We start from the raw sequence: 14698 nt of genomic DNA, 5'->3' as shown, positions 1-14698 counted from the left end.
TTATGCTGTGTGGGACACCATAATGGTGTACCACACCGGATATGAAATCTATTACCGGCCCCGCTTCGGCCGTTTTGACTGGTTTGGCCTTTATCCACTTAGTGAATTTATCCACCATGACCAGCAGATACTTTCTTATGGCTTCCTCCTTTAAGGAGTCCGATCATATCGAGTCCCCAGACTGCAAAAGGCCAAGTGATGGGGATTGTTTGTAAGGTAGTGGGGGGCATATGGCTTTGGTTGGCGAAGAGTTGGCATCCAACGCAACGTTGGACCTGTGCATCTGCTCGGGCCGTCGGCCAATAAAACCATGTACGGAAGGCCTTGCTAACAAGGGCCCGAGCTGCGGCGTGGTGACCGCCGAGTCCGGCGTGAATCTCGGCCAAGAGCTGCCGCCCCTCTTCCTCGAAGAAACATCTTTGAAGAACTCTGGTAGCGCTTTTCTTATAGAGCTCTCTGTCATGAACCTTGTAGGCCTTCAAACGCCGGACAATGTAGCGGGCCTCATTCTGGTCCTCAGGAAGCTCCTTCCTGTTAAGGTAGGCCAGGAAGGGTTCGGTCCATGGGGCAATGACTACCATGATGAGATGCGTCAACGGTGTTATTTCGGTGTCCGAGCCTCCGATGATGTCGGTGTTTTCGGAATCTGGGGTTATGTTCGGATCCGGACTAGTGTTGTCGTTTTCCCCTGCCACACCACGGATGGCTTAAAAAGCCTTTCCAGGAAGATATTAGGTGGAACGGGGTCGCGCTTAGCGCCGATGCAAGCAAGAACGTCCGCCGCCTGATTACTTTCTCGAGCCATATGGTGGAACTCGAGCCCCTCGAACCAAGCCGACATTTTTATGACGACATTACGGTAAGCTGCCATCTTTGGATCTTTGGCATCGAAGTCTCCATTTATTTGAGATATTGCATGGTTTGAGTCCCCGTGCACTTCCAAGCATTGTATGCCCATGGAGACAGCCATCCAGAGACCATGCAATAAGGCCTTGTATTCGGCTCCATTGTTGGAGTCTGTGTATAATATTTGGAGTATGTACTGAACGACGTCTCCAGTTGGTGTCGTTAAGACGACGCCCGCCCCTAGCCCTGCCAGCATTTTGGAGCCATCGAAATATATAACCCAATTGGAATATGCGCCGTACTCTTTAGGGAGTTCAGCCTTTGTCCATTCGGTGACGAAGTTAGCCAGTACTTGGGATTTAATAGCTTGACGTGGTTTGTATGTAATATCAAATGGAAGGAGCTCGATGGCCCATTTGGCAATCCGGCCTATGGCATCGCGGTTGTTTATAATGTCATTGAGTGGTACTTCGGAAGCCACTGTGATCGAACACTCCTAGAAGTAGTGACGGAGCTTTCGGGATGCCATGAAGACCGCGTATGCTATCTTTTGATAATGGGGGTATCGGGATTTGCATGGTGTAAGGATAGTGGATACGTAGTATACTGGCTTCTGAAGCGGGAATTCGTGTCCGTCCTGTTCTCGTTCGACGATGAGCACGACGCTCACCACCTGATGTGTTGCCGATATGTACAACAACATCAGTTCGCCGATGTTTGGCGTGGCCAGGATTGGGTTGCTCGCAAGAAGGGTTTTTATTTCCTCCAGTCCGGTTGTTGCCGCGTCCGTCCACTCGAAGTGATCGGCCCGCCGTAGAAGGCGATAGAGTGGCAGTGCCTTTTCTCCCAATTTGGAGATAAAGCGGCTTAGAGCTGCCATGCAACCCGCGAGATTTTGGACTTGTTTGAGGTCTGTTGGCGTAGCCAATTGTGACAGATCTCGGATTTTGGCTGGATTTGCTTCAATTCCTCTGTTGGAAACGATGAAGCCTAGTAGTTTTCCGGCGGGGACGCCGAAAACGCACTTTTCAGGATTGAGCTTAATGTCATATGCGCGGAGGTTATCGAATGTGAGACATAAATCGTCTATTAATGTTTCGACGCGCCTGGTTTTGATGACAACATCGTCCACGTATTCGTATCTACTTTTCCAAACACTTATGCCCTTGTTTTGGACTCGAACTTGCATGATTTGAATGGAACTAACCCGGACTGACGTTGTTTTCAACAGAATTACCATGGTGTTATTTATGTGCAGAAACAAAAGTTCTCGGAATGACCTGAAACTTCATGGAACAACTTTTCGGAAATAATAAAAAATCCTTGCAAAAGATGAAGGCCAGGGGGCCCACCACCTGTCCACGAGGGTGGGGGCGCGCCCCCTACCTCATGGGCCCCCTGGAGCTCCACCGACCTCAACTCCAACTCTATATATTTGGTTTCGGGGAGAAAAAATCAGAGAGAAGGATTCATCGCGTTTTATGATACAGAGCCACCGCCAAGCCCTAAAACCTCTTGGGAGGGCTGATCGGGAGTCCGTTCGGGGTTACAGAGAGGGGAATCCGTCGCCAATGTCATCATCAACCATCCTCCATCACCAATTTCATGATGCTCACCGCCATGCGTAAGTAATTCCATCGTAGGCTTGCTGGACGGTGATGGGTTGGATGGGATCTATCATGTAATCGAGATAGTTTTGTTAGGGTTTGATCCCTAGTATCCACTATGTTCTGAGATTGATGTTGCTATGACTTTGCTATGCTTAATGCTTGTCACTAGGGCCCGAATGCCATGATTTCAGATCTGAACCTTTTATGTTTTCATCAATGTATGAGAGTTCTTGATCCTATCTTGCAAGTCTATAGTCACCTATTATATGTTATGATCCGTTAACCCTGAAGTGACGATAATCGGGATACTTACCGGTGATGACCATAGTTTGAGGAGTTCATGTATTCACTATGTGCTAATGCTTTGTTCCGGTACTCTATTAAAAGGAGGCCTTAATATCCCTTAGTTTCCATTAGGACCCCGCTGCCACGGGAGGATAGGACAAAAGATGTCATGCAAGTTCTTTTCGATAAGCACGTATGACTATATTCAGAATACATGCCTACATTACATTGATGAACTGGAGCTAGTTCTGTGTCACCCTAGGTTATGATTGTTACATGATGAACCGCATCCGGCATAATTCTCCATCATTGATCCATTGCCTATGAGCTTTCCATATTTTGTTTTTCGCTTATTGACTTTTCCGTTGCTATTGCTATCATCATTACAAAATACCAAAAACATTACTTTTGCTACTGTTACCTTTTGATACCGTTACCACTACTATCATATTACTTTGCTACTAAATACTTTGCTGCAGATATTAAGTTTCCAGGTGTGGTTGAATTGACAACTCAGCTGCTAATACTTGAGAATATTCTTTGGCTCCCCTTGTGTCGAATCAATAAATTTGGGTTGAATACTCTAGCCTCGAAAACTGTTGCGATCCCCTATACTGGTGGGTTATCAAGACTATTTTCTGGCGCCGTTGCCGGGGAGCATAGCTCTATTCTTTGAGTCACTTGGGATTTATATCTTCTTATCATTATGAAGAACTTGAAAGATCCAAGAACTAAGATTTATCCCTCAACTACAAGGGGAGGTAAGGAACTGCCATCTAGCTCTGCACTTGATTCACCTTCTGATTTGAGTAAGCTTGCGACACCTAAACCCGCTTCTGCTATTCGTTCTGATATGTCACATGTTATTGATGATGCCACTTCTGCTATACATGATACTTATGATGAAACTACTTCTATGCTTGATACTACGGTGCCACTTGGTGAATTTCTTGATGAACAACTTGCTAGGGCTAGAGAGAATGAAAATATTGAATCTGATAATACTGATGAAAGTGATGATGAAGACTCACCTGTTATTCCTGAGGGTTATGTTTTTGATAAAGAAGCTTCTTTAGCTATTTTAGCTTGCAAAGATAGATACGAGGTCAAGAGGTTATTAGCTAAATGGAAGCAGCAATCTCTTAATGCTAGAATGAAACCTGACCCTGCTTTTGCTACTTCACCTATCTTGGTTACTGATAAGGATTATGAATTCTCTGTTGATCCTGATATAATTACTTTGGTTGAATCTGATCCTTTTCATGGCTATGAATCTGAAACTGTTGTGGCACATCTTACTAAAATAAATCATATAGCCACCCTGTTCACTACTGATGAGAGAACCCGTTACTTTTATATCCTTAAAATATTTCCATTCTCATTAAAGGGTGATGCTAAGATATGGTTTAATTCTCTTGATCCTGGTTGTGTGCGTAGTCCCCAGGATATGATTTATTACTTCTCTGCTAAATATTTCCCTCCTCATAAGAAACAAGCTGCTTTAAGGGATATATATAATTTTGTGCAAATTGAAGAAGAGAGTCTCCCACAAGCTTGGGGGAGGCTTCTCAAGTTACTTAATGCTTTGCCTGATCATCCTCTTAAGAAAAATGAAATACTTGATATATTTTATAATGGACTAACCGATGCCTCCAAAGATTACCTGGATAGTTGTGCTGGTTCTGTTTTCAGGGAAAGAACACCGGATGAAGTTGAAATTCTATTGAATAATATGTTGACAAATGAAAATAATTGGACACTTCCTGAGCCAGCTCCGGAGCAAATTCCTGAGCCTATTCCTAAACCAACTCCGAAGAAGAGGGGTATTCTATTTCTCAGTCCTGAAGATATGCAAGAGGCAAAGAAATCTATAAAAGAAAAAGGTATTAAAGCTGAAGATGTTAAGAATTGACCTCCAATTGAAGAAATATATGGTCTTAATTTACCGCCTTTTGAAGAAACATACGATCTTAATCCTTTACCTATTGAAGACACTCATGGTCTTGATAACCCGACACAGGTAGTAAAGGTAAATTCTCTCTATAGATATGATAAAGCTGAAATCCCATTTACTAAGTTTGCTAGCCCATGTTTAGATGAGTTTGATAAATTTATGGTTAAGCAAGAAGATTTTAATGCTTATTTTGGTAGACAATTGAAATACAATTCAAATATGCTCGAACACTTGGGTGATTATATGGCTAATGTTAAAGGTGAACTTAAACTTATTAGTAAACATGCTTCTATGGTTACCACTCAAGTAGAACAAGTACTTAAAGCTCAAAATGATTTGCTCAATGAATTGAATAGTAAGAATAATGATAATGCTGTTAGAGTTATGACTAGAGGTGGTAGAATGACTCAGGAACCTTTGTATCCTGAAGGCCACCCTAAGAGAATTGAGCAATATTCTCAGAGAAATAATGTGGATGCACCTAGTCCTTCTAATAGGAAGAAAAAGAAAAATGATAGGACTTTGCATGCTTCTAGTGATCCTATTATTGAAACACCTGAGAATCCAAATGACATCTCTATTTCTGATGCTGAAACACAATCTGGTAATGAACCTGAATCTAGTGATAATGTTAATGATGATGCTTAACCTAGTAATGATAATGATATAGAAATTGAACCTGCTATTGATCTTGATAACCCACAATCAAAGAATCAACGTTATGATAAGAAAGACTTTGTTGCTAGGAAATATGGTAAAGAAAGAGAGCTTTGGGTTTAGAAACCAATGCCTTTTCCTCCCAAACCATCCAAGAAAAAAGATGATGAGGATTTTGAGCGCTTTGCTGAAATGATTAGACCTATCTTTTTGCGTATGCGATTAACTGATATGCTCAAAATGAACCATTATGCTAAGTATATGAAAGATATTGTTACAAATAAAAGAAAGATACCAGAAGCTGAAATTTCCACCATGCTTGCTAATTATACATTTAAGGGTGCAATACCTAAGAAACTAGGAGATCCAGGAGTACCCACTATACCATGCTCCATTAAAACAAACTATGTTAAAACTGCTTTATGTGATCTTGGAGCCGGTGTTAGTGTTATGCCTCTCTCTTTATATCATAGACTTGATTTGAATAAGTTGACACCTACTAAAATATCTTTGCAAATGGCTGATAAATCAACTGCTATACCTGTCGGTATTTGTGAGGATGTGCTTGTTGTAGTTGCAAACATTACTATTTTAACGGACTTTGTTATTCTTGATATTCCCGAGGACGATAGTATGTCTATTATTCTTGGAAGATCCTTTTTGAATACTGCAGGGGCTGTTATTGATTGCACTAAAGGCAATGTCACTTTTCATGTTAATGGTAATGAGCATACGGTACACTTTCCAAGGAAACAACCTCAAGTTCATAGTATCAAGTATCAACTCTATTGGAAAAATCCCATCGATTATATTTGGAGGTTTTGAATTTCCTCTTCCTACCATCAAGAAGAAATATGATATTCTTATTATTGGGGATGTGCATATCCCCGTTGAGGTAACATAGTGTTATTTGAAATTTCTCCGGTTCCATGTTATTCGGAATGAGTTCGTTAATAAGACTTGATCAACCTTGTTAGTGGATTCCTTTTGATGAGCATGAGATGGATGAAACTAGAAGGCACAACCTGCTGTACTCTCCTCTTACTTTCTGTTATTTATATTAAATAAAATAAAAATAGTATTTTTCTGTCTGTTATCTGATTATCCATGCAATATAAAAATACCCCAAAACTAAAAGTTCTCCAAATGCCCTGGAATTTAAATATGATTTTTTCTGGAATATTTGAGAATATTTGGCACTGAGAACACAGCAGCGGGGTCATCCACCTAGCCACGAGGGTGGAGGGTGCGCCCTACCCCCTGGGCGCGCCCCCTACCTCGTGGGCCCATGGTGGCCCTCCTCCACTTATCCTTTCACCCACACACTCCTTCTTCCTCCCCCAAACACGAATATACAGCTCAAACCCGAGTACAAGCTCATTTTGCTTCCATTTTCGATCTCCTTGCTCAAAGCACCTCTCACAAAACTGCTTGGGGAGATTGTTCCTTGGTATGTGACTCCTCCATTGGTCCAATTAGTTTATGTTCTAGTGCTTTATTCATTGCAATTTTTTGCTGCCTAGGTGACCATGTTCTTGAGCTTGCATGTCAAATATATAAGGTCAAAAGTAGTTTTGATGCATGATATAGGCCCTAGGCACTTGTAGGAGTAGTTGCTATCAATATTATTGAGTTTAGTTTACTTTTATTTTGAAGTTACTAAAAATTTCAGAAATTTTTCACAGGAAGAAATATGCTTAGGAAAATGTTCCAAGGTGGTTCTTCAAGGAAGCAAGGACCCAGGCTAGCAATGCGTGATGCTGATGAAGAGCCACCAAGAGATGCTCCAGTTCGTCCTTGTGAGTGACCTTTTGAAAACTTTATGGATCGAGCAGGAATTAAGGAAGAATTTAACGCATATTTGCATAACACTGATTGTGAGCTTCGAGGAAGAAAAGTGCAGCCAATATCACTATCTCACTAGTTCCTTTGTGAGGAGGTTTGAATTTTCATCTTCACGTAATTCTCCAACTGTCCTGTTTGATCTTCACGAAAATTCTTACACTATGGACTTAGAGGATTTTACCACTGCTTGCAAACTTCCACAATGGGGTAGTATCAGGGATCCTCGCAAATCTGAATTTAGAGATTTTCTTGCTAGTATAACTGTGGGAGAATCTAGAGATATACCACAAACTACCATAGGGAGTATTCACTTTCCTGCTATACATTATTTTGCTCTCTTCATAGGTAGATGCATTAATGGTAAAGATGAGGCATGTCACATGTGTGTCCTTGACCTCAGTATTATTAGGAGTGCTGTGTTAGGAGACAAATCTTATAATTTGGGAGCCATTGTTGCACGTAGGTTGCATCTTAATAGATTTAATGGAGATTTCTTTGGTGGAATTTATGTAACCCGCATAGCTAATTTTCTTGGCATAGCCATGCATGAAGATGATATTGAACTACCTCCTACTTACCTTGACTTTAATGCTATGGTTCACCACCAGTTTGTCGAGAGGAATGAATCACCTCTCTAGTATCGTTTAATCTTTGACAAACACCGTGCTGTCCATATTACTCTCCCTGCTCCTGCCTTCTTTGATTATCAGGAAAAAGGAAGATATGTTATTACCAGAGAGGAGGCAGATGAGTACGAGAGGAGGGCGGAGGCCTCTCGTCGCCACGCTGCAGCTCAGGAGGCGATAGCCGCTGCATCTCAGTATGACCCCAACTTTTACTATGGATATCCGCCAGGCCAGCCATGGCCATAGACCAACTTAGGACAAAATCCTAAGCTTGGGGGAGTACGTATTTCTAACCGACATTACATTTATGTTCACACACTCATTGCCAGATGTTGGTGCTCATACTTTTTCATTGTATCATCCATGCTAGTTTATTTCCCTTTTTATGCTTTCTTCTTGTGTGTTCGATAAACCTTAAGAAAAACCAAAAAAATTAGTTGTAGCTTTTAATCAGTTTACTTTCCATGCTCGTAGTAGTAGTTAAAAAGGAAACCCAAAAAGATTTCATGTTATTCTTTTACTTGTTGGGAGCTCTCCTGTGTAAATAGTTTTATTTCTTTTCTTTGGTGGTCGATAGGAGAAGACCATAATTAAATTGTTGAAGTGACTCTTATATGCATTATTGTTGATCTGACAAAAGAGCCCATATTGCCTTGTCTTCTCCTGTTTATTGAATGCTTGCAGATTCTAGCTTAGTCCCATGCACGTGCACTACTATTATTATCCACATCGTTCGGTCGTGCAGGTGAAAGGCAATAATGATGATTATATGATGAACTTATTGAGATGAGAAAAGCTGGTATAAACTCGACCTCTCTTGTTTTTGTAAATATGATTAGTTTAGCATTCCTGATTCAGTCTATTATGAATAAACATATTTGCAATGACAACTAGAGATCATAGTTCTTGTGCCATGCTTGATTAGCTAGGAGCTTATAATGGTTTACCTTGCGTGCCAACATGCTATTAAAATGGTTGTGATGTGGTATGATAGGGTGGTATCCTCCTCTGAATGATTTAAGTGACTTGACTTGGCGCATGTTCACGCATGTAGTTGAAACAAAATCAACATAGCCTTCACGATATTTATGTTCATGGTGGATTATATTCTACTCATGCTTGCATTCGGTGTTGATTAATTTTAATGCATGTTCATGACTGATGTCGCTCTCTAGCTGGTTGCTTCCCAGTCTTTTGCTAGCCTTCACCTGTACTAAGCGGGAATACTGCTTGTGCATCCAACTCCATAAATCCCAAAGTTATTCCATATGAGTCCACCATACCTACCTATATACGGTATCAACCTGCCGTTCCAAGTAAATTTATATGTGCCAAACTCTAAACCTTCAAATAAATATCCTGTTTTGTATGCTCGAATAGCTCATGTATCAACTAGCTAGGGTTGTCCGTATCTTGCATGTTAGGCGGGTTATTCTCAAGAGGAGTGGACTCCGCTCCTCACTCACGAGAAAAATGGCTGGTCACCGGGATGCCCAGTCCCATGCTTTATGCAAATCAGATCAAAATAATAGCAAACAAAACTCCCCCTGGGACTCTTGTTAGTTGGAGGCACTCGTTGTTTCGAGCAAGCCATGGATTGATGCTTGTTGGTGGAGGGGGAGTATAAACTTTACCATTCTGTTTGGGAACCGGCTATAATGTGTGTAGCATGGCAGACATTGCCATCTCTTGGTTGTTATGTTGACAATGAAAGTATACTGCTCAAAATATTATTCACCTCTATTTCAAAACCAAGCTCTGGCACCTCTACAAATCCCTGCTTCCCTCTACTAAGGGCCTATCTATTTACTTTGATGTTGAGTCATCATCCTCTTATTAAAAAGCACCAGTTGGAGAGCACCGCTGTCATTTGCATTCATTACTGTTAGTTTACATTGAGTATGACTTGACTGGATCTTTTTTACCATGAATTACAATGTCTAGTCAGTCCTTGGTCTTTAAAGGTACTCTGCATTTATGTTTTGCGGACTCAGAAAGGGCTAGCGAGATACCATCTTGTTATATCATATTATGATTGTTTTGATAAAGTGTTGTCATCCGAGATTTATTATTATTGCTCGCTAGTTGATTATGCCATTGATATGAGTAAACTTGAGACCTAAGCGTTATTGTGAATGTGGTTAGTCATAATCTTTCCTGAAAACTTGAATGCTGGCTTTACATATTTACAACAATGAGAGCAAACAGAGTTTGTAAAAGTTTTTCTTTATCACTTTCAGTTTATCAATTGAATTGCTTGAGGACAAGCAAGGGTTTAAGCTTGGGGGAGTTGATATGTCTCCATCGTATCTACTTTTCCAAACACTTTTGCCCTTGTTTTGGACTCTAACTTGCATGATTTGAATGGAACTAACCCGGACTGATGTTGTTTTCAGCAGAATTACCATGGTGTTATTTATGTGCAGAAACAAAAGTTCTCGAAATGACCTGAAATTTCACGGAAAAACTTTCCGGAAATAATAAAAAATCCTTGCAAAAGATGAAGGCCAGGGGGCCCACCACCTGTCCACGAGGGTGGGGCGCGCCCCCTACCTCGTGGGCCCCCTGGAGCTCCTCCATCCTCAACTCCAACTCTATATATTTGGTTTCGGGGAGAAAAAATCAGAGAGAAGGATTCATCGTGTTTTACGATACGGAGCCGCCGCCAAGCCCTAAAACCTCTCGGGAGGGCTGATCTAGAGTCCGTTCGGGGCTCCAGAGAGGGGAATCCGTCGCCATCGTCATCATCAACCATCCTCCATCACCATTTCATGAAGCTCACCGCCGTGCGTGAGTAATTCCATCGTAGGCTTGCTGGACGGTGATGGGTTGGATGGGATCTATCATGTAATCGAGTTAGTTTTGTTAGGGTTTGATCCCTAGTATCCACTATGTTCTGTGATTGATGTTGCCATGACTTTGCTATGCTTAATGCTTGTCACTAGGGCCCGAGTGCCATGATTTTAGATCTGAACCTATTATGTTTTCATCAAAATATGAGAGTTCTTGATCCTATCTTGCAAGTCTGTAGTCACCTATTATGTGTTATGATCCATTAACCCCGAAGTGACAATAATCGGGATACTTACCGGTGATGACCATAGTTTGAGGAGTTCATGTATTCACTATGTGCTAATGCTTTGTTCCGGTACTCTATTAAAAGGAGGCCTTAATATCCCTTAGTTTCCGTTAGGACCCCGCTGCCACAGGAGGGTAGGACAAAAGATGTCATGCAAGTTCTTTTCCATAAGCACGTATGACTATATTCAGAATACATGCCTACATTACATTGATGAACTGAAGCTAGTTCTGTGTCACCCTAGGTTATGATTGTTACATTATGAACCGCATCCGGCATAATTCTCCATCATCGATCCATTGCCTATGAGCTTTCCATATATTGTTTTTTGCTTATTGACTTTTCTGTTGCTATTGCTATCATCATTACAAAATACCAAAAACATTACTTTTGCTACTGTTACCTTTTGCTACCGTTACCACTACTATCATATTACCTTGCTACTAAATACTTTGCTGCAGATATTAAGTTTCTAGGTGTGGTTGAATTGACAACTCAGCTGCTAATACTTGAGAATATTCTTTGGCTCCCCATGTGTCGAATCAATAAATTTGGGTTGAATACTCTACCCTCGAAAACTGTTGCGATCCCCTATACTTGTGGGTTATCAAGACTATTTTCTGGCGCCGTTGCCGGGGAGCATAGCTCTATTCTTTGAGTCACTTGGGATTTATATCTTCTTATCATTATGAAGAACTTGAAAGATCCAAGAACTAAGATTTATCCCTCAACTACGAGGGGAGGTAAGGAACTGCCATCTAGCTCTGCACTTGATTGACCTTCTGTTTTGAGTAAGCTTGCGACACCTAAACCTGCTTCTGCTATTCGTTCTAATATGTCGCATGTTATTGATGATGCCACTTCTGCTATACATGATACTTATGATGAAGCTACTTCTATGCTTGATACTAATGTGCCACTTGGTGAATTTCTTGATGAACAACTTGCTAGGGCTAGAGAGAATGAAAATATTGAATCTGATAATACTGATGAAAGTGATGATGAAGACTCACCTGTTATTCCTGAGGGTTATGTTTTTGATAAAGAAGCTTCTTTAGCTATTTTAGCTTGCAAAGATAGATACGAGGTCAAGAGGTTATTAGCTAAATGGAAGCAGCAATCTCTTAATGCTAGAATGAAACCTGACCCTGCTTTTGCTACTTCACCTATCTTTGTTACTGATAAGTATTATGAATTCTCTGTTGATCCTGATATAATTACTTTGGTTGAATCTGATCCTTTTCTTGGCTATGAATCTGAAACTGTCGTGGCACATCTTACTAAAATAAATGATATAGCCACCATGTTCACTATTGATGAGAGAACTCGTTACTTTTATATCCTTAAAATATTTCCATTCTCATTAAAGGGTGATGCTAAGATATGGTTTAATTCTCTTGATCCTGGTTGTGTGCGTAGTCCCCAGGATATGATTTATTACTTCTCTGCTAAATATTTCCCCGCTAATAAGAAACAAGCTGCTTTAAGGGATATATATAATTTTGTGCAAATTGAAGAAGAGAGTCTCCCACAAGCTTGGGGGAGGCTTCTCAATTTACTTAATGCTTTGCCTGATCATCCTCTTAAGAAAAATGAAATACTTGATATCTTTTATAATGGACTAACCGATGCCTCCAGAGATTACCTGGATAGTTGTGCTGGTTCTGTTTTCAGGGAAAGAACACCGGATGAAGCTGAAATTCTATTGAATAATATGTTGACAAATGAAAATAATTGGACACTTCCTGAGCCAGCTCCGAGCAATTCCTGAGCCTATTCCTAAACCAACTCCGAAGAAGAGGGGTATTCTATTTCTCAGTCCTGAAGATATGCAAGAGGCAAAGAAATCTATAAAAGAAAAAGGTATTAAAGTTGAAGATGTTAAGAATTTACCTCCTATTGAAGAAATACATGGTCTTAATTTACCGCCTTTTGAAGAAACATGTTATCTTAATCCTTTACCTATTGAAGAAACTCATGGTCTTGATAACCCGACACAGGTAGTAAAGGTAAATTCTCTCTATAGATATGGTAAAGCTGAAATCCCATTTACTAAGTTTGCTAGCCCATGCTTAGATGAGTTTGATAAATTTATGGTTAAGCAAGAAGATTTTAATGCTTATTTTGGTAGACAATTGAAATACAATTCAAATATGCTTGAACACTTGGGTGATTATATGGCTAATGTTAAAGGTGAACTTAAACTTATTAGTAAACATGCTTCTATGGTTACCACTCAAGTAGAACAAGTACTTAAAGCTCAAAATGATTTGCTCAATGAATTGAATAGTAAGAATAATGATAATGTTGTTAGACTTATGACTAGAGGTGGTAGAATGACTCAGGAACCTTTGTATCCTGAAGGCCACCCTAAGAGAATTGAGCAAGATTCTCAGAGAAATAATGTGGATGCACCTAGTCCTTCTAATAGGAAGAAAAATAAAAATGATAGGACTTTGCATGCTTCTAGTGATCCTATTGTTGAAACACCTGAGAATCCAAATGACATCTCTATTTTTGATGCTGAAACACAATCTGGTAATAAACCTGAATCTAGTGATAATGTTAATGATGATGCTTAACCTAGTAATGATAATGATATAGAAATTGAACCTGCTCTTGATCTTGATAACCCGCAATCAAAGAATCAACGTTATGATAAGAAAGACTTTGTTGCTAGGAAACATGGTAAAGAAAGAGAGCCTTGGGTTTAGAAACCAATGACTTTTCCTCCCAAACTATCCAAGAAAAAAGATGATGAGGATTTTGAGCGCTTTGCTGAAATGATTAGACCTATCTTTTTGCGTATGCGATTAACTGATATGCTCAAAATGAACCCTTATGCTAAGTATATGAAAGATATTGTTACAAATAAATGAAAGATACCGGAAGCTGAAATTTCCACCATGCTTGATAATTATACTTTTAAGGGTGGAATACCTAAGAAACTAGGAGATCTAGGAGTACCCACTATACCATGCTCCATTAAAAGAAACTATGTTAAAACTGCTTTATGTGATCTTGGAGCCGGTGTTAGTGTTATGCCTCTCTCTTTATATCGTAGACTTGATTTGAATAAGTTGACACCTACTGAAATATCTTTGCAAATGGCTGATAAATCAACTGCTATACCTGTCGGTATTTGTGAGGATGTGCTTGTTGTAGTTGCAAACGTTACTATTTTAACGGACTTTGTTATTCTTGATATTCCCGAGGACGATAGTATGTCTATTATTCTTGGAAGACCCTTTTTGAATACTGCAGGGGCTGTTATTGATTGCACTAAAGGCAATGTCACTTTTCATGTTAATGGTAATGAGCATACGGTACACTTTCCGAGGAAACAACCTCAAGTTCATAGTAGTATCAACTCTATTGGAAAAATCCCATCCATTATATTTGGAGGTTTTGAATTTCCTCTTCCTACTGTCAAGAAGAAATATGTTATTCTTATTATTGGGGATGTGCATATCCCCGTTGAGGTAACATAGTGTTCTTTGAAATTTCTCCGCTTCCATGTTATTCGGAATGAGTTCGTTAACAAGACTTGATCAACCTTGTTAGTGGATTCCTTTTGATGAGCATGAGAAGGATGAAACTAGAAGGCACAACCTGCTGTACCCTCCTCTTACTTTCTGTTATTTATATGAAATAAAATAAAAATAGTATTTTTCTGTCTGTTATCTGATTATCCGTGCAATATAAAAATACCCCGAAACTAAAAGTTCTCCAAATTCCATGAAATTTAAATATGATTTTTTTCTGGAATATTTGAGAATATTTGGCACTGAGAACA

This window comes from Triticum aestivum, chromosome 7A, assembly GCF_018294505.1.
Source record: "Triticum aestivum cultivar Chinese Spring chromosome 7A, IWGSC CS RefSeq v2.1, whole genome shotgun sequence".
Lineage (NCBI taxonomy): Eukaryota > Viridiplantae > Streptophyta > Magnoliopsida > Poales > Poaceae > Triticum > Triticum aestivum.
Note: the sequence above shows the minus strand (reverse complement) of the source record.